The sequence below is a fragment of the Lemur catta genome, chromosome 13, assembly GCF_020740605.2.
Source record: "Lemur catta isolate mLemCat1 chromosome 13, mLemCat1.pri, whole genome shotgun sequence".
Classification (NCBI taxonomy): Eukaryota; Metazoa; Chordata; class Mammalia; order Primates; family Lemuridae; genus Lemur; species Lemur catta.
The window spans coordinates 34,246,098-34,261,485 of NC_059140.1; positions in this window are offsets into that span (position 1 = coordinate 34,246,098).

The following is a 15,388-nucleotide window of genomic DNA, read 5'->3' on the forward strand; positions in this document are numbered from 1 at the left end:
CAAACTTCAGAAGTGTTTCCCTTGGACCACAACCCTTTGTAGTGGAGTGTTTATAAAATGACTGTATTTTTTCCCTTTCCTCTCTGTACCTTTTACAATATTATCTTGAAGCCCTGCTCATCGGGAGGTGATATCTATTTCCTCACACGTTGAATTGGGCTTGCCTTGAGACTGGCTTTAAGTGTAAAATGTAAAGAAACTGAAATGTGTCAGTCCCAAGACTAGACCTGAAGCCTTGCACATTACCTCTTTCTTTCAGAATCTTTCCCCCTGCATGTGAATTATTTTGGGCTAATCTCCTGGAGGATGAGAAACAACATGGACCAGAATTGAGGTATTCCAAGTATCTTAGTTAAAATGTCCAATATGTGTAAGAATTCTCTCAAGATCAGCAAAAGCCAGCTCTTGACACACATCTGATCACAGATGCCACGGAAGACCAGATGAAACGAAAACAACCACCTAGCTGAACCAAACTAAATTACAAAATTGCAGAATTCTGAGTTAAATATGTTGTTAATTTAAGCTATTACATTTGAAGTAGATTATCAGACAGTATTAGCTAACTGATACACCCTCCATACAGAGAAGTAATTAACTCTCAAGTGACCGCAAACACTGAATTTACTACAAGGTCACACATGACAACCTTTGTGCCTTCACCAATTTTAGTCTTACATAGAAACTTAGTGTTTATGGTAGCAGTGGAGCAGGCAGCTTGATGGTAACTCTAATTTTTGATGGCTCATTGGCAGCTTTATTTGGAATGCATGTAACATGATCTCTTCCCCCGTCATCTTTGAGTCTTTGTTATATTAATAGAATAAGAGTAAATAGCAAATTCAATATACTATTACATATATAGCATTCTTGTTCTAGCTTTAAGGTCAATCTTTAAAAAAATCAATTCCAAAATTTGAAACAACATGTGCACACTAAAGCAACTGGTTACCAAAAACCTCTGTTCTGGCTCTCTTTTCAAACATCTAGCATCTCTCTTCTCACCTGTTGTCTTTGAGGCATTATGGGTTTTCCATTCTCTTGTAGAAAATATACTTCCTTTCAAAAATCAGTGTGTTTCTTTTGGGCCTCATTAAGCACTGTCTACCAAGAATCAGGACCAGAATAGCACAACCACAGGAAATATGGATTGCATACTTACTAGTTGTCTTTCATGCTCCTAATTTAGGTCATTTGATCCTTATAGTCATTCTATGGCATAGATACATTTATTATATCCATTTCACATATCAAAAAAAAAAAGCACACAGAGGTTAAATAACTTTCCCAGGTCATAAAATTGGAACATATTTTGAATCCAGTTGATTTGAGTACAAAATCCCCCTCTTTTCTCACTATGATATACTGCCTATCATAAACTAACCCTTTTTCACATATATGCCTATTTCTTTAAATAGTACACCTATGTATTTTACACACAACTGGCTATAGGAAAGCTTTTTTCATAAAATTTTAACTTAGTAAAGAGGGAACCATTTTATATTACTTGTATTGTATTCCTTCCCAGTATTTTATTTTATTTAATGTCATTTCACTTATTTTACTTAGAAATTAAAACATTATTTGGCATTTAATCACATAATGGCATTTGTTTGCCTTTATTGGATAGCTCATAAATAAGTCTTTTATAATCAGCTTAGAAAGCAATTCTCTAAATTGTTATTTTGTCAGTAATATATAGCTATAATACTGTATAGCTACAGGAAGAAGGAAACACAGTTTTAATGTTAAATTAATAAAAATCTGTAGCTTCAACTAAAACCTTCATTCAAATATCACATTTTTTAAAACTTCTATAACTAAAATAAACTGAGAAAATGTGAAGGTTAATTGATCAAAATAGGTAGGTTCTATGACTCCAAACTTTCACTATCATTTAGAGAGTCTGAAGAGAAATTTATAAAGTTTGAATGCATTTTTTCATGAAAAAGGAAAATAGAAAGTATTGTATAATTTAGTACATTTCTTTGTAACTTGTGATTTAGTATTACATTAATTAGATGATAAATGTTTAAACTAAATAAATTTGCTATTTTAGATAAATATTTGATATTGTTTCTGTAATACCATAAGTAATCACCCATATGCATCATTTTGGCACACATAGTATTAACAGTTAGTGTTCATTTTGATTAGTTGATGTGCAAGAAATATCCTTTTTGCTTTTTGACTTTCTGACTTCTGCTTTCTTGTTCCCTTGCTTGTTTGGCTTGGTTTGGGTCTTCTCCTTGGAAAAACAAAGAAAGCATATACTTTGCTGTAAGAGTTGCCTTGTATATGTACACATCTGAAATGACAAAATAAATAAATATACATAAATTATTTTAAAACTTAACTTTTTAAAAAATTGTCTTTCAAGAATAGATTTATGCATCTTTAAACACAGAGATGTGCAACATGAATTTAAAACCTATAATAATGTGCTAATCAATAGGTACACTAAAATTTGTTAAGGCAATGTACTATTACAGCAAATTATTTTTGTGTTTACCTGTATGAATTATGCTATTATTTTGATATTTTCTGATATATATGTGTTTATTAACTTCTGTGAAAGAGTTAATTAAAAATACAAAGAAAGATGGATGTGTGTCAGTGGATTGATTTAGTTCTGGTAACTCTGGGGCAATTATGGAACAAATGGATATGCCTACAATACAGTTGTATAGAGGAGTCTGGAGCCCATAAAATAAATCTTAAAGTTTATTTTACTAAACTACTTTATGAATGAGAGTGTAAAAGATTAAATAGTTAAGGCACATGTTCAAGCTACTGGGTAGTGAATGTCAGAGACAATATTTAATTCTCTTACTTGTCTGATTTCAGAACTTGTATATGTATTCAACCACTATCTACTTTTTCAATCTTATTATGCTAATATCAAGATTTATGTAAGGACTAATCTTTCCAAAAGTCAGAAATTAAATGTCTGGATAGGTGGAGAAAATTATATTCCAGCAAAAGCAAACAATGTAAACAAAGTGAAGAAGACATGATCGTAGAACTACACTTTCCTTCCCTGCTTTTGCTTCCTTACATTTAAGGGACACCAGGAAATGAGGCCAGAAGAGATAATTCATTAATGATAATACCAATTAGAGCTATTGTGAATTGCTTATCATGTAATAGGTAAGTACTATATCAAAATATATATATATATAGTCTTGTTAAATTGCTCAACAGACACATGAAGATAATATTTTTTTTATCATTTTGTATATTCTCAGTTATAATCCAAAGAAATTTTTTTCTAGTTCATGCTTAAATAAGTCCCAATTGAAAAAACTAAGCAGAGCTCCTCAACATTAATTACTTTTGGTTGAATATATAAAAATGTACTTTTGATTTTACTTATATTTCATTTTAATTATCTTACTCCTCCTTTTTATAATACAACAAAATCCATGTGTAATAAAAAAAAAATTTTTGAGGTAAGACGTATCATCAAATGCATTTATTTTATTAAGCTACAACATTGCATTGCCCGGCACTTGCACATTTATTCTAAAATAAAATCTTTTTACTTTTGACATCATGTGCTCACAATATTTTCCCTATACAACTTTTTCATTTTATAATTAAATTTTCTTTTCTTAAAATTAAATGTCTTAGATCACTTTGTACACTAATAATAACATTACCAAATAATATCAAAGGCACAATCTCAGCAGGATAAATTTGACTTAGTAAGTATATAACAAACATTCAACAAATACTCAAACATTCCTAGGAATTCAAATTACCATTTTCAAATAGTTGATTATACCTCTGACATTTGGTGTTTCATTATGGGGAATAGAGGTTAGACATCTATAGAACAACTATCCAGATCAAAATAAGATTTCATATTTAATAAAATATTTAAGTAAATAATTTTTAGACCCATGGATTCTTATTTGAATCATTCTTTCTGCATTTACTCTTCTTTTTCTTCCTCTTTTTTTTTTTTTGAGAATTGCATTTCATCTTCTTGATGTGGACTTATGTTCAAGCCAGCTATGTATTTTATTATTTGACAATCAAATAACAAAACACAACGATCTAAGTTAGGAAAGCACTATATGGCATGCCTTAGAACCAAATAGCTAGGTAAATTTACCAATTTTACCATATGGAAATATCATATTGTCATAGTCAGCTTCTCTAACCATATTTTTTTTAAAAAAGTCAGAATATATACCATTTGGCTTTGATTATACAACAGGGAGAAAAATTCGTGTTTCCTGTAATAGCATATATCTTCCATAGAGTAAATGAACTACAAAATCATTATAAAAATAATGCAGAATTATTCTTCTAACAACTTCATGTTAATTTAAGCATTAAACTGAGGCTTTTAAAAATTAAAGCAAAGTAAGAAGGCATATTTAAAAACTGAACATGTCAATTTTAGCATGGAGCTTTATTTAAAAAATTTAATTTGAAACACATTGCTTCTATTTCTTCTTTCCATATGCACTTTAAATATATACAGTATGTGAACATTGATTTAATTAAGCAGATTATTTTGAGCAGCTGAGTCATAAACTGAGAATATTTGGGAAGAAAAATGAGCAGTAGACAGTTTGGTATGTCACAGCTATTTAAATCAACTTCAAAATGTTTCCCTTTGAAAGTTCTTCCAATTTCGTGTCCAAAGCTAAAAGGTAATTTGATATAATTAATGTTCAGGAAGATGCGTTACTCCCTTTTCCTACTAACTAAATTGATCATCATTCCCACCAAGAACTTACTTTCAAACTAGGTGAGCATAATATGTTGAAGAAAGTATAAAACTAAAAAAAAATGTCTTTTACACCATGAAAATTCAAAGAAAAATAATGTTTATAATAATATTTATGTGTTACTATAAAAAACTAAGTTTAAGAGTATAATGGAATTAACAACTACTTCTGACTGAACAAATCCTGAATTTCATTCCATATGAAAAGCATAGTTAAATGAAGACAGAAAACTCCTGTAAAGGGATCCTTGTTTCACTGACAAAGAAAACCCAGATCTTTACCATAGTTAAAGCAGTATGAAGATATCTTACAAAACTAAAAAATAGAACTACCCTTCAATCCACCAATCCCACTATGTGTATCTACCAAAAAGGGAAATAAATCATTATATCAAAAAGATCCCTGTGCTCATATGTTTACCACAGCACTATTCACAATAGCAGAGATATGGAATCAACTCAAGGATTCATCAACGGATGATTGGATTAAAAATGTGGTGTACATATATATACACACAAAATGAAATATTCAGCCATGAAAGGAATGAAATCATGTCTTTTGCAGCAACAGGGATAGAGGCCATTATCTTAGGTGGAACAAGTAAGACAAAGAAAGACACATATCACATGTTCTCACCTCTCACTGAGTGCTAAATAATGAGTACACATGGATGTAGAATGTAGAATGATAAACAATGGAGACTTCAAAAAGTGAGGGAGTGTAGGGGTGGATGATGAGAAATTAATGAGTAAAATAAACATTTTCAAGTGATGGATACCCTAAACCCCTGATTTCACCACTACACAATCAATGCATGTAACAAAATTGCACTTGTAACCCCCAAATTTATACAGAAATAAAATAAATTTAAAAATAAATTAAAATAAGGAGTAAAAACAGATGTTATTCAGAACTATTGAAATAAAGGAAAAGAGACTTCAGTTAAAAGTGGGGTTAATCTGAACACAGCATGAGCAAGTGGGAATTCATAGCCAAAGAGCATCGTAGAGGTTGGTAAATGGAATATTACTACAAAAAAGCCAGCAGTAAGGAGATTCTGGCTAAACCCACCTAACAGGATTCTTGATTAAGACAGGCTATAATTTTGGACATCACCTGGAGGATGGTAGAGGATGAGGAACCCAACTAGGTAACAAGGGTGATCAGATAACCTGAGTGGGAAGTTCTTGTTAACTTACCAAGGTTCTTGCTAAAACTGAATTTTACAAGGAAGTACACAGATACACCTTGGTGAAGGTCAAGAGGCTGATTAAGGTTTGGTTAGGCAAAGAATCTTTGTCATCATCTAAAACAAGTATAGTCATGCATAGTTTAATAAAGGGGATATGTTTTGAGAAATGTGTCACTAGGCAATTTCATCATGGTGCAAACATCATAGAGCGTACTTACATAAAACTAGATGGCATAGCCTCCCAGGCTACATGGTACAGCCTGTTGTTCCTAGGCTACAAATCTGTACAGCATGTTACTGTATGGAATACTGTAGGAAACTGTAACACAATGGCAAGTATTTGTCCATCTAAACATATCTAAATATAGAACAGATACATTAAAAATGTGGTATTATATGCAGTGTATGATTTTATCAATAAAAACAGTTAAAATTAATATATTATGTGAATATTTCCTGTTTGAAAAATAATGTATTAAAATACTTTTGTGGCTATTTTGAACCAGTTTATTGACATATTTTTATTTGTGTATGCCTTATAGAGATTCACCCAAATTGTTTTATGTTGGAGATTTGCATTTTAGTTTTCATCATTTGCTGAATTATTATATTATTTACTGCCACAGAATGCAGATAAATATTTTTTTCTATAGAACATACCTTGTTTTAGACCACATCTACCAGAACACTTGTTAGGATTCGTTGTTTACTATCATTGATATACTTGTTCATCTTTTTAGGACTTGAGGAAAATCACTAAATGTTTACAATTATGTAACTTTTTACAATTTTTTTTCCATTTTGTCTTGTTCAAGGTTGTAACTCATAATCAGTTACACAGTGTCTACTTAAAGGATGCATTAAATAAATGAAAGTATAAGACATATCATCTCTATTTTCTGTATAAATCTAGGTTAAGTTGAATAAATTGAACAAAGTAAAATTGGATCTGTTCTCTAGTTTTCTTGTTTTAAAGTAGGGTCTTCTGTGCCTTTCATTCACATTTTAAAGTCTATATAATTGTTACTGTCACTCCAGTTGTGTGTGAAACATCAAAAGGCCTGAGAAAAGACTTAGCCCATCTGCCACCAGTGCCCAAGAATGCCACCAGGGGCTTTGAGATTGCTCTGCTTCCTCACCACACCCTGTACCTATGTGCACCATGGGAGGGCCCAAGAATAGGCCTAGCCAGCTTGGCATTGGCCCTACCAGTGTCCAAGTGCACTGTCTGAGGGCCTGGGGATTAACCAGGCCTGCCTGCTGCTTGTGGAACATGGTTGCATTGTAAAAGGGCCTAACAATAAGCACAGAACACCTATTGCTGGTGCCCAAGCATGTTATCTGGAGGCCGGGGGATTGCCCCCCTCAATCACAACAACTTATGGACTTGTGCACAATTGGGGGCCTGAGGACAGGCCCACATCACCTGCAATTGCCTTCCATCCCCAGTGCCTGAGTAGGTCATGTGTAAACTTGAGGACTGCCCTGATCCATGGTCACCATTGGTATCTGTGCACCATTTCCATGGAGCCTGAGGATGCTCAGCCTGCTACCACCAACCACCACCATCAGCCACTCACATGTATCACCTGGAAACCTGTAGACAGACTAGCTCAGCTCACTGTCACCATTGTTAGCACCAGTGTATGCCAACTGGAAGCCTAAGGGTTGGCCTGCCACAACTACTGCCATCAGTGACACCACTGACACTGCCCAGAGGCCCAAGGATCTACTCAACTGCTTGACCCACCGCTGCCACTGCTGCTGCAACCTCAGAGAGTTACCTGGAGGCCCAAGAATAAGTCTGCCTGGGTCAGCTTACAATGATACCCACATCTACTACCCAAGAGTCCAAAGATAGGCATACTAAGCCTGCTACTGTCACCACTGGGACCTGAGGATCAGCCTGCCTAGTGTTTGAAGCCCTAGCAAAGCTTCACCACCACCTACAGCCTCCACTAACAATGAGAGTACAAACTACTGAGGAAATCACAAACACCCCTGATGATGATTATAGCTGCAAACACCCAGAATCAAAGCTACAGTGTCCTAAACAACCAATACTATAGATACATCTACCAAAAAACAAAAAAACAAACAAAAAAAAGCCTTCCCCTATAAAATCCTATTCAAAAAAATTTAAAGAAGCAACTGTTACCCCATGTGTGCAGATATGAACTTAAGGACACAAGAAACATAAAAATGTAAGAAATCATGACAACCCCAAAGGAACATAATAATTCTCAGCAACAGATGTCAACCAAAAATAAATCTACAAAATGCCTGATTAAAGAAATAAAAATAATATTAAAGAAGTTCAGTGAGATACAAGAGAACACAGATAAACAATACAGAGAAATCAGAAAAACAATTTAGGGTCTGAATGAGAAATTCATCAAAGAGATAGCTATAACAAAAAAGAACCAAACAGAAATCCTGGGACTGAAGAATGCAATGAATGAGACAAAAAGTGTAATAAAAGGGTTCAATAATAGATTAGATCAAACAGAAGTAAGAACAAATTCAGAACTTGAAGATAGTTCTTTTGAAATAACCCAGTCAGAAAAAAGGAAGAAAAGAATGAAGAAAGCATGCATGCATATGTTAAACCATAAAGTGACCAAATATTCAGTTTCAGTGTTCTAGAAGGAGAAGAAATGGATGAAGTCATAGAAAGCCTTATTGTTGAAATAATGATGAAAAACTTCTCAAGTCTTGGAAAAAATTTACACACCCAAATAAAGGAAGCCATAAGAACCTCTGATAGATACAACCCAAAAAGTTCTTCTTCAAAGTCAAAAACACAAAGAATTTTAAAAATAGCAAGAGAAAATTTCAAGTCACATATAAGAGAGTCAAATCAAAATAGCAGTGGATTTCTCAGCAGAAACATTACAGGCAAGGAGGGAATGAGGTGATACACCCACAATACTGAAAGATAAAAGAAAACTGCTACACAAGATTACCATACTCAGCAAAGCTATCCTTCAAAAATGAAGGAGAAATAAAGTCTTTCTCAGACAATCAAAAACTGAGGGAATTCATCACCACTAGATAGGCTTTATAAGAAATGCTTAAGGGAGTTCTACATGTAGAAGCAAAAAACAATATCTATCATCATGAAAGTACACTAAACTATAAAACTCACTGGCAGAGCAGACACACAAATAAGAAAGAGAAAGGACTGACATTTTAGCAGTAAAGAAAACCAGTAAACTGAAATGATAAACAGTAAGAGAAAAAGAAAGGAACAAAGAGTACATAAAACAAGCATAAAGTCATTAACAAAATGACAGGAATAAGCCCTCAGCTAACAAACAATGAACAATGGTAACCTTGAATGTAAACAGGTTAAGTTCTGCACTTAGAAAACACAGAATTGCTGAATGGATAAAAAGATCATGACAATATTGTATTCTGACTACAAAAAACTCACTTCACCTATAAAGACACATATAGACTAAAAATAAAGGGATGAATGAAGATATTACATGAAAAGGGAACACAAAGTGAGCAAAAATAGCTATACTTACATCAGAGAAAACAGATTTTGTGTCACAAAACGTTAAAACATAGACAAGGAAAGCCATTATGTAATGTCAAAGGGATCAATTTAGCAAGAGAATATGACTCTAAAAATATATGAACCCCACACCAGAGTACCCAGATATATAACAAATATTATTAAATCTAAAAGAAAAGGATAAACTCTAATACAATAACAGTTGGGGAATTCAACACTACACTTTCAGTATTAGATAGATGATTTAGAGAGAAAATCAACAAAGAAACTTTGGATTTAACCTGCACTTTGACCAAATGGACCTAATATATACAGAACATTTTATCCAACAGCTGCTGAATATATAGTCTTCTCATCAGCACAAAGTTATAATAACCCAAACAGCATGGTATTGGTATAAAAACGAACTTATAGACCAATGGAATAGAATAGATAACCCAGAAATAAATTCACATATCTACAGACAACTAATTTTCAATAAAGGTGCCAAGAACATACATTGGGAGAAGGATATTGAATAAATTAAATTATCTTTCATAAATAGTACTGGGAAAACTGGATATACACATGCAGAAGAATGGAAGTAGACCACTATCTCTCACCATATACAAAAATCAACACAGAATGGATTAATTACTTAATTGTAAGTCCCCAAACTATAACACTATTAGAAGAAAACACAGGGAAATCACTCTCAGCCATTGTCTAGGCACGGATTTTATAGCTAAGACTTCAAAAGCACAGGTAACAAAAATATAAATAAAAATAGACAAATGAGGCTTAATTAAACTAAAAAGCTTCTGCACAGCAAAAAAAAGGATCAACCTGTTGTGGAATGGATGATGTGTTGAATGGGGAAAAAAATATTTGCAAACTATTTAGCCCACAAGAGACTAATATTCAGAATATATAAGGAACTCAAACAATTCAACAGCAAACAAACCAACAAACATAAAACCAAATAACCCTGTTTCAAAGTGGGCAAAGGATCTAAAAAGACATTTCTCAAAAGAACACATACAAATGGCCAATGGGTATATAAAAAAGCACTCAACATCACTAATCATCAAGGAAATGAAAGTCAAAACCACAATGAGATATCATCTTTCCCTAGTTAGGATGACTATCATAAAATGGCAAATAAATAACACATACTGGCCAGGATGCTGGGAAAAGGGTATCTGATACGCTGTTAGTAGGAATGTAAATTAGTTCAGCCATTATGAAAAACATATAGAGACTTCTCAAAAAATTAACAATAGAATTACTATGTGATCCATCAGTCTCAACACTGGGTATGAATCCAAAGAGATAAAATCAGTTTATCAAAGGGATACTTACACATCCCTGTTTATTGTAGCACTATTCACAATGGTAAAAATATGAAATCAACCTAAATGTTCATCAATGGATGAATGGTAAAGAAAATGTGGTACATATAAACAATAGAATACTTTTGTCTATAAAAAATCGAGTCCTGTCATTTGTAGCAAAATGGATGAAACGGCATTGTGTTAAGTAAAATAATCCAGGCACAGGAAGAGAAATATAGCATGTTCTCACTCATGTTAGAGCTAAAAATGTTGATCTCATGGAGGTAGAAAGCAGAATGATAGTTACCAGAGCCCACAAATGGTGTGTCTGTCGGAGATAAGAGGGGATAAAGAGAGGTAGGTTAATGAGTAAAAACATACAGTTAGATAAAAGAAATAAATTCTAGTATTCGATAGCACAATAGGATGATTCTAATTTACAACTATATATTATGTACTTCAAAATAACTAGGAGAGAAGATTTGAAATGTTCCTAACTGATAAAAATGATAAATGTTTGAGGTAATAGATACCCCAAATACCCTAACTTGATCTTTACACATTCTATGCATATATCAAAATATCATACCCTGTAAATATGTACAAATATTGTGTATCAATAAAAAAGTCTATATAATTAAAAACACACATACACACAAAATTAATCTTGTTCTGAATATGATAAATTTTATATTCTTTTAATATAGTATAAAATCATGCAAATTGAGAATACATTGAATAATGTATCAAAAGATTTAAAATGTTTAAATGCATAGACAAAAAAAAGCTCATATAACTAAAAAAATCCAAGGCATTTTGATCTAAGATCATTGTAAGACAAAGATTCAAGTACGCAAATAATTAAAACTAAAATAATATTCTTTTATATGCTTAGAGAGATATATTTAAAAAATGGATAATAGAAATAATTATGCTTTTTTTAGAAGAAGCAAAATAAAAACTAATTACAGCAGGTCTCTAAAAATAATGAGTTTTCTAAATAAAAATGTAACTAACAACTAAATGTATTGGAGTAGATAAATTTTAAATGTTAGATAAAAGAAATAAATTCTAGTATTTGATAGAAAAATAAGATAGGTAGAACCCACATCTTTTTCTTTTCTAAATTAGTAATATTTTAAATTGACAAATCATAACTGTATATATTTGTGGGGTACAATGTGATGTTTTGACATGTTTAGAATATGAATTGATTGACTTAATCATTCCAAGACCCTCTTAAAGTAGGAAAAATAGTGGCAGGATATAAATAACATTTCAATTCTACTAATCATGGTGGGGCCCTAAAATGACTACCTTTATAATATTAATTATGAAACCAAAAAGATGCATTAATTTCAAATTTTAAAGTAAATTTAAAAACAAGATTAATAATATGAAGCCATCAAATGAAGGTTATAAAGAGGAATAAATGGGACTTTTTTGAATTTAAATTATCTATTATGTGACTTACAAGAATTTGGAGAAATAAACCCACAAATAAATCTACCAATAATTAAAATATCTGGGGAGAACCTTGAGTTGTCACCTTCGTGCATGCAGTATTATAGATCAGCATCTTAAAGAATAATATGCTTATTTCATATAAGAATGGCCCTTAAATAACAGAATGTATACATTTATAATTTAAAAATAATTTAGAATATAAAGCATAATTCAAAATGATCTTGTCATAATAATTTGGATGTGGTAATATCTTAGTGAGTAATGTTATAATTTTAAAGTAGGTGTCATTTAAACTACTCTGTGAAGAAACAGAATAATATGTTGTACATAATAGTGCATCATTATTTTACAACAAAAGATATAACATGGTCCTCATGTAAGGTATGTATGCTGGTAGGCTCTTCCTCCTTAACTGAATTTGTCTGTTGAAGAGAAGCATGAAAAATAAGGAATGCATTGGCCAGAGACCTCAACTCTAAGCTGGATAAGGAATAAATATGTAAGCATATAAGTAAAGAGTGTAGTTTCTTGACTCTTGTAGATATGGGTATGAATATTAATTTACCACTTACTAGCTTTGACAAATGATATTAGTACTCATTCATAGATTCTTATAAATAATGAGATAATGAATGTAAAAGGATGTGGGATAGTGATTGTTATATCTAATTTACTTAATAAACATTAGCAATTATTCAGAAATTCCATTAGATTTAGAGAGGCCTAGAGCTTATACTATTTTGTGTATCATTTATAGAAAAATAATGTGAAATTAAGTATAAAATAAATATTTATTTAGAAAGGGAATAAATCATAAGAAATTACAAGTAATTTTTTCACAAGTAAACAATATTGCCAACATCATAAGATCAGGGAAATAACAAAATATTTCTAATATAAACTGCCTAGTGTACCATATAATGTACATTTTTCTTAAATTTGTGTCTATATAACTTTCAATTGCCTCCTCTATAACAATAGTTACATATTATTATTTACAGAGAAAATAGAAAGATTAGTCATCTACTTGCATAATTGATCAATTTTTAAATTTTAATCCTTGATGTTTTTTGGTATCAATAAATGCAACTTCACATGTGTGTATTCTTGTGTTTAGTACTGTTATTGATTTGTGTCTTATGCACACAGGGATTCTAATCAATTTCTATTTTTGTAATTTTCAGTTCAAATGAAAAAATGAGGTAGTTATAATTGCATATGCTGCTTTATTGACTATGTTTCTGTCAAGGGAAATCATCCATTTGGCAAGTATCAGCGAAAACCAAATCTTCAATAACAATTTTAGTCATCTGATTACTAAGAAAGTACTTGGAAATCTGTACTTTGAAAACTTGTTCTTTCCATCCCAAGCCACATATTTTAGTGTCCAGTTCCCAGTTTCCAGTGCCTGGACACTTTATAATATGATTACTCTTTGGTCGTGCACTTTTGGGCACTAATGCCCACCTAGAAAGTTTCTATATTTTGTGTCATTATTCCAGAAGCCATTTTCCTAGTGAGATGGACATCAAAGATTTAATGCCACCCATAAGCGAAAGCTAACTGTGTGCATATCTCCCACCAAATCCAAACTTGACTTAGCCAGAATATAAAATTTAATTGCAAGTTGACCAGAAGTAAAATTGATTGTGGCCACTCTTATTAACCTCTCCACCTATCACCCATGCAGACAAGGCAAAGTATAGTAGAAGAAAAATCAGAGAAAAAAGAGAAAGGAGACTTAATTAACTACAATTAAAGTATGTTCAATATTCAAATTATTTTTTTAAAAAATGACAATGTGAATGTACTTCCAGTACTCCCACCCACCCACTCAGAACCTTAGAAGGGACCCATGTTAGTGAAGGGCCATAAACTTCACTTCATTGGCCTCATATTAAATCAGTCTGCTTTTATCATTATATTGAACAGCTTGCACTAAATATAAATATTTTAAGGCACAAAAAAGAATTGAAGTAAAATAATTCTGTAGTTGTAATCTAAGCTCCTCTACTTTGAACTTTCTAGTTTTTTCCTTTTTAAATTCTGGTTTTATCATCTCTGAAATGCGTATCATGATTCATTCTTTAAGAATTTCCATATAATGAAATATATTGGTCTTTTCTAGGAAAAAGAGCTCTATCTCTCTCTTATTCTTCCTTCTTAAATATACACTCATGCTTTTTAAAAATATTTTATAAGGATTAATGTTATTTTTCATTTTGTTAATTTTTTTTGTTATTTAACCTGTTCAAACATGCTGATGCAGTCTTCTGACAAGCCATCAGTTTTTCAAAAACTTTCTAATTTCTGTTAGGAAAAGATACTCCAGGCTCAGCTTTCATTCTCCCCAACCCATACCTGAAATTAGCAGTTTTCAAAAGATCGCCAGTTCTGTTTAGTGAACAAATATTTTTAGAAATCAAAATCTGTGTGCTAGGTTGTCACTGGTGTGTTATTGCTTCAAGCCCCTTTCAGTAGCATGTGAGTGAGAGGTAAAAAGAAGGAATGCACATTAGTTTTGAAAGATATTTATCTCATTATAAGTGAAATAATCCTTTAATTAACATAACATTTTTGTCAACTTTTTATGTCTTTTGCTTATTTTTCTATGTGTTTTGGTCTTTCTTTTCTTCATCTTAAAAGTCCTCTATTTTAAAAGGAGATTATTTTTTACCTGTGTTTATGCTAATGGGCATTTTCTCAATGTTGAGATTTCTATTTTGATGTTGCTTACATTTATGGTTTTTACTTTAAATTTAAATTTTCCCCTCAAATTATTATCCTTTTTAACAAAAGAATTAATTTTATATTGGATAATTCCCCAGAGATTTTAAATGTCATTTTTTCATATATAAAATATCATTATATTCTTGGGTCTATGTCCAGAATTATTATTCTGTTCTGCTGAATCTTATAGCTATTCATGCACAAATACATTTGAATAGAGATATTATAGAATGCTTTAATATTTGGCAGGAAATGTTCCTTGTAAAATCTCTGATTTGGGGGGCTTTTGTGGTAATTTTTATGTGTTAATTTTTTCATATGCATTTTAGAGTAAAGAAGTCTAGCTTTAGAAAACTATGCATATTGTTATTTTTAATTACATTGCATTAAATGAATATATATTTAAATTAGATTTATT